Source organism: Gossypium arboreum, chromosome 10 (genome assembly GCF_025698485.1).
Source record: "Gossypium arboreum isolate Shixiya-1 chromosome 10, ASM2569848v2, whole genome shotgun sequence".
NCBI classification, from domain to species: Eukaryota; Viridiplantae; Streptophyta; class Magnoliopsida; order Malvales; family Malvaceae; genus Gossypium; species Gossypium arboreum.
In genome coordinates, this window is record NC_069079.1 from 40,383,569 (window position 1) to 40,388,092 (window position 4,524).

Genomic DNA, 4,524 nt, shown 5'->3' on the forward strand with positions numbered 1-4,524 from the left:
GGAATTCATAACTCAATTAAAGAGTTAATGATATCCTCTCATTGACATTGTGTGGATTGATAAATATGGAACGTGACCACTGATTGCTTATTCTTGAACGAGCAATTTATCATAGTCATTTGTTGACAGTGATCATATTAATCATTAAGAAGACACAAAGGTGACAATGAGATAAAATAGGATTGTATTGAGTGAACGAATTTAACTCAAATGAATTAAGGATATTATATGAGGGTAACACACACATGACGAAGGTCATTAGGCAAAACAATTAGATGAATTGTTTTCGTAAATAGTATACAATAAGGAGTTTTCAACCATGGTATTTCTTGTGGACTGACTCCATGATTAAGTAATTGCGAATTATCGGAACGATGCTTCTGGACATAATTGCAATTACTAGAGTCTAATTGTATATGTCTGATTGGTTATTCCACTAGCTCAATAAAAGCTCGATCAGACTGCATTTGAATTAGAAGAAAATTTTACGACTTTGGAAATAATTTAATTGAGTCGATTTATTCGATGTGGAATTGAATTAGGTGGTCGTGAGAATTGTTCAACTGAAAAATTTTCTTGCAAGATTAATTTAGAAAATCTAAGTGATTTTTGGGAAAATTAATTTTGATCAAGTAAAATTAAATTAATTAAAATTAATATGATATTTTTGGAAATTAATTTTTAAGTCAGATAATTGGCACAAGGGGTAATTGAACTTGAAAACTAGATCTGGAATCGTAAATTGGGCTCGAGAGCTCAAAACCGAGACTAAGACCCAAAAATTGGTCGAACTGGGCCTGATATGTGAAATTGGACCGACGGTCCCACTGGTGGCTAGACCGGACTAGTCGGGTCATCACTAACCTAGACCGAACCGACAGTAGCCGAACTAGTTCGGGGTGTCGTAAAGGTGTCGTGCCTGCATCATTGGACACGACGATATCAGCGATTCAGATGGCGGCGTCCGGGTAGCCAACGGTAGTTGGTGTTCGGTGGTTAAGTAGTGGAAGAGTTACACTACTACTGGGATTCTACCAAAAAATTTAATTTCAAATTAATTATTCCAAAAATAATATTATTTTAATAGTTTAATATTAAATTTAATTTAATATTTATGTTCATACTATTATATTAATTTAATATTAAAGTGATTATCTTAATATTAATTTAATTTAATGTTTATCTTGTAGATAAACATTCTATTATTTTAATAAGATTTAATATTAAATTAATATAATAATAAAGTGATTATTTTAATATTAGATTAAATTTGATATTAAAGTGATTAAGTTTAATTATAATTGAACTTTTAAATTCTTCCTATATAAAGAGAGCATTGGGTTATTATTTTATACATAGTTAAATTCAAGAGAAAGTGATAGAGAGAAAATTTTCTAAATAGATTATTTAAAAAATTTTTAAAGATATTTTTTATTTACAACTTGACCCAAAAATTTAGAGAAATTGAGAAATTACTCTAGAAGATAGTAGAGAAGACTACTTGGTCGAAGCTCGTCCTAAATAAATCGAAAATGTACAATTTTAATTAAGTGTTTATTATTTTAGATATCACAAGATCTTGTTTTAAAAAAATTAAAATTGTAGTTTTTCCTTAATTTTATTTTTTACTACGTTTTCCAAACCCATTTTTTCAACAGCTTTAGTCCCTAAAATTTATAAAATCTTAAGTTAATATATAGTTCTCTTGAAAACTATAAAGATATAAGTCAATACATTTTAACTCTAATAAAATATATAACTTAATCTCACCCCAAAGAATTTTCTAACTTTGCCCTTGAAAATAATAATCCAAACAAATTAAACATAACAATTTCACAATAATTTAAATATATCTAACAACTTAAATGTAAGAATTTGAAACAAATTAATATAAAATGTACATTATAACAACGTAATTGTATAAGGTTTATGCATATCATTAATAAAAATACAATAAAAAATACACGTTATAATATCATAATTGTATGATAATTATTAATGAATAAAGACAGGAGCCAAGTCCCCATTAGCCAAAACAAAAACAACAGAAGTTCAACAGACCCCCTAGACGCAACCCAATACTACCATAGAAAAAAGAAAACTAGAAAGCAACCCAGAAAGATAGCTGATGGAAGCCAAAATCCCCAATGTCCAAGAGGTGACAAATTTGAGAATGACAACGGAGAAGTCAAGGGCGATGTAGGATGAATAAATAGCAAGGATCTACTTCGGCAAAGTACAAACCGAGAAACCTATAGAGGAGGGTCGACCCACTCAGTCTCTGCAGCAACTGCGTGTTCCATCTAGAACGGTACCTCCTCTACCCAGAGTCGATCCGAAGGCCAGCGAAACCCCCAAAGAAGCAAGCTGGTGAGCGATAGAGTTTTGCTCTCTGTAACAGTGTCTGATCTCAACCGTTGCGAAACTGGTAAGTAGTCGCTGTTTACCCTCATTGATAAGTGCCCTGATTTCCGATCTGTCCTCGTTTGGATTGCAGAGTTTACGAACGACATGCAGCGAATCCCCCTCGAAAACAACCGGAAAAAGACCCAAATCACGAGCAAAGTCTACGATCGTAATAAAAGCCAATGTCTCTATCGCAAAAGCTGAAGAACCATGTTGATGAAGGCCAGTGCAAGCCCCGAGCACCTGGCCTTAGCTATCGCGTACAACCACACCCGAGCAAGAAGAGCCAACTGTATGCAGCATCAAAGTTGGCCTTCACCAGCGGCGCACCCGCAGGTTGCCAGCGCACAGTACGCGAGCCCACTGAGTCCGCAACATGCGCATCTAAAACAGACCGACCGCTCAGATACGAGCGAATGAAGGAGACCAATTTCGGAGGCGTGTAGGAGAGGTCCTCATGGTACTGACGGTTCCTCGCCAACCAAAAAGCCCAAATTGTTGTAAGTATTAACTTAGTTCCACCATCTGAATCAACTTTACACAGGAAACCCAGCCAACTTACAAACTCCGAATCATTGTAGATCATTGGCCAGGAAATGAGCAAACAGTCCCATGCCGAAGTGGCAAAGAGGCAATCCTGGACAATTTGGGTAGTAGTCTCTGGTACAGTTATACACTTAGGAAAGAATTGGGTATTTGAGATGTGCTTGTTGTAGAGATTGTATAGAGTAGGCACATAGTTTTTGAGAAACCACCATGCGGTAATGTGAATTTTAGGAGGGACACGGGCCTTCCACAACCTTGTAAATAGATCTCGGGGACTCATAGGGTAGATGGTAATGGGGAGAGAGGTACAGGCAATCGAAGAAATTTATACTCACTACGTACAAAATAGCCACCCGTCGAATCCCCTTTCCAAACTACCATGTCATCTCTGGCAAAACGAGATAAAGGAATACAGATGATGTGAGCAGCTTCATCGTCGGAAAATAACTCTCTTATTAAGGTAACATTCCATTCGGCCGAATCATGTCGAATCAAGTTGCTTACCCAAGTAACTGAAGTGTTAACAGGTGTGTTTTCTATACGACAGGTACTAGTCCTTGGAAGCCAACAATCATTCCAAATAGAGATGGAGTGTCTAGTGCCCACCCTCTATCCAAGGCCCTTCTCCAACAAACCTTAAGAGCATCAGATGCTACGCCAGGTATACGATGGGCGAGACCTTTGGTCTGCCCACAAAAAATCCACATTAGGGAAGTATCGAGCTTTAAAAACTCGACTCATAAGGCAACCTGAATTTGTTAAAAAGACATCAGTCTTGCTTCGCCGAAAGCGCAATATTAAATTTCGCCAGATTACGAAAGTCCAGACCCCCTTCATGCTTCAAGGTGCATAACGATGCCCAAGAGCACCATGGAATTCTTCTATGGCTCCGCGATTTCTGCCATCTGAACCTACTCATAATAGCCTCGAGGTCATGACATAGAGAGATAGGAAACAAAAAGCATTGCATTGCGAAAGTAGGAATTTCCTGCAAAACCGATTTAATAAAAACACCCCGTCCTCCCTGAGATAGGTATCACAAATTCCACCCATCAACACTACGTTGGAAACGATCCTTAAAGTGTTGTAAAGTCTCCCGCTTGTGCCTCCCGACCATGGAGGGGATACTCAAATACTTGTCCTCATGATGGATGATACACACCCCTAAAATCGAACCAATAAGAGAGCCATCCAAAGGAACAACATTGGAGCTCATTAAATTGTGAACTTATTAAAATTAATTGAATTGTCCAGAGCATCTCTAATACTCGTACAGGATAGACTGACCGTGGCAGCGCTCTCTGTAGTAGCAAGGCCAAAAATCATACAGTCATTCGCAAAAAGGAGATGTGTGACAGATGGATCAGATCGGCCAATACGAATACCTCTAAAACCCCCTTCCCTCAAGGCCAACTGGAACAAAGTAGAGAGACCCTTCCCACACAAAAAGAAAGGGATTCAGGGGATCACCTTGGCGGAGGCCTCTCGATGGCAGAAAAGGTGCTTTCAAACATCTATTGAATACCATAGAATAAGAAACCGTGCTGACAAAAAGCATGATCAATGACACCC

The 4,524-nt window shown here is 37.5% G+C and overlaps 1 long non-coding RNA gene across 2 annotated transcripts; it reads left to right on the forward strand.

Moving 5' to 3' along the window:
* The first annotated feature begins 1,989 nt into the window (after positions 1-1,989).
* Positions 1,990-3,772, forward strand: LOC108488733 (uncharacterized). Of its 2 annotated transcripts, none has more exons than XR_008272572.1 (4): positions 1,990-2,428; positions 2,498-2,906; positions 2,988-3,412; positions 3,500-3,772. It is a non-coding gene; the product is annotated as an uncharacterized LOC108488733 (long non-coding RNA). The 2 variants fall into 2 exon arrangements; XR_008272571.1 differs by having other exon boundaries at positions 1,990-2,370.
* Positions 3,773-4,524: the final 752 nt, after the last annotated feature.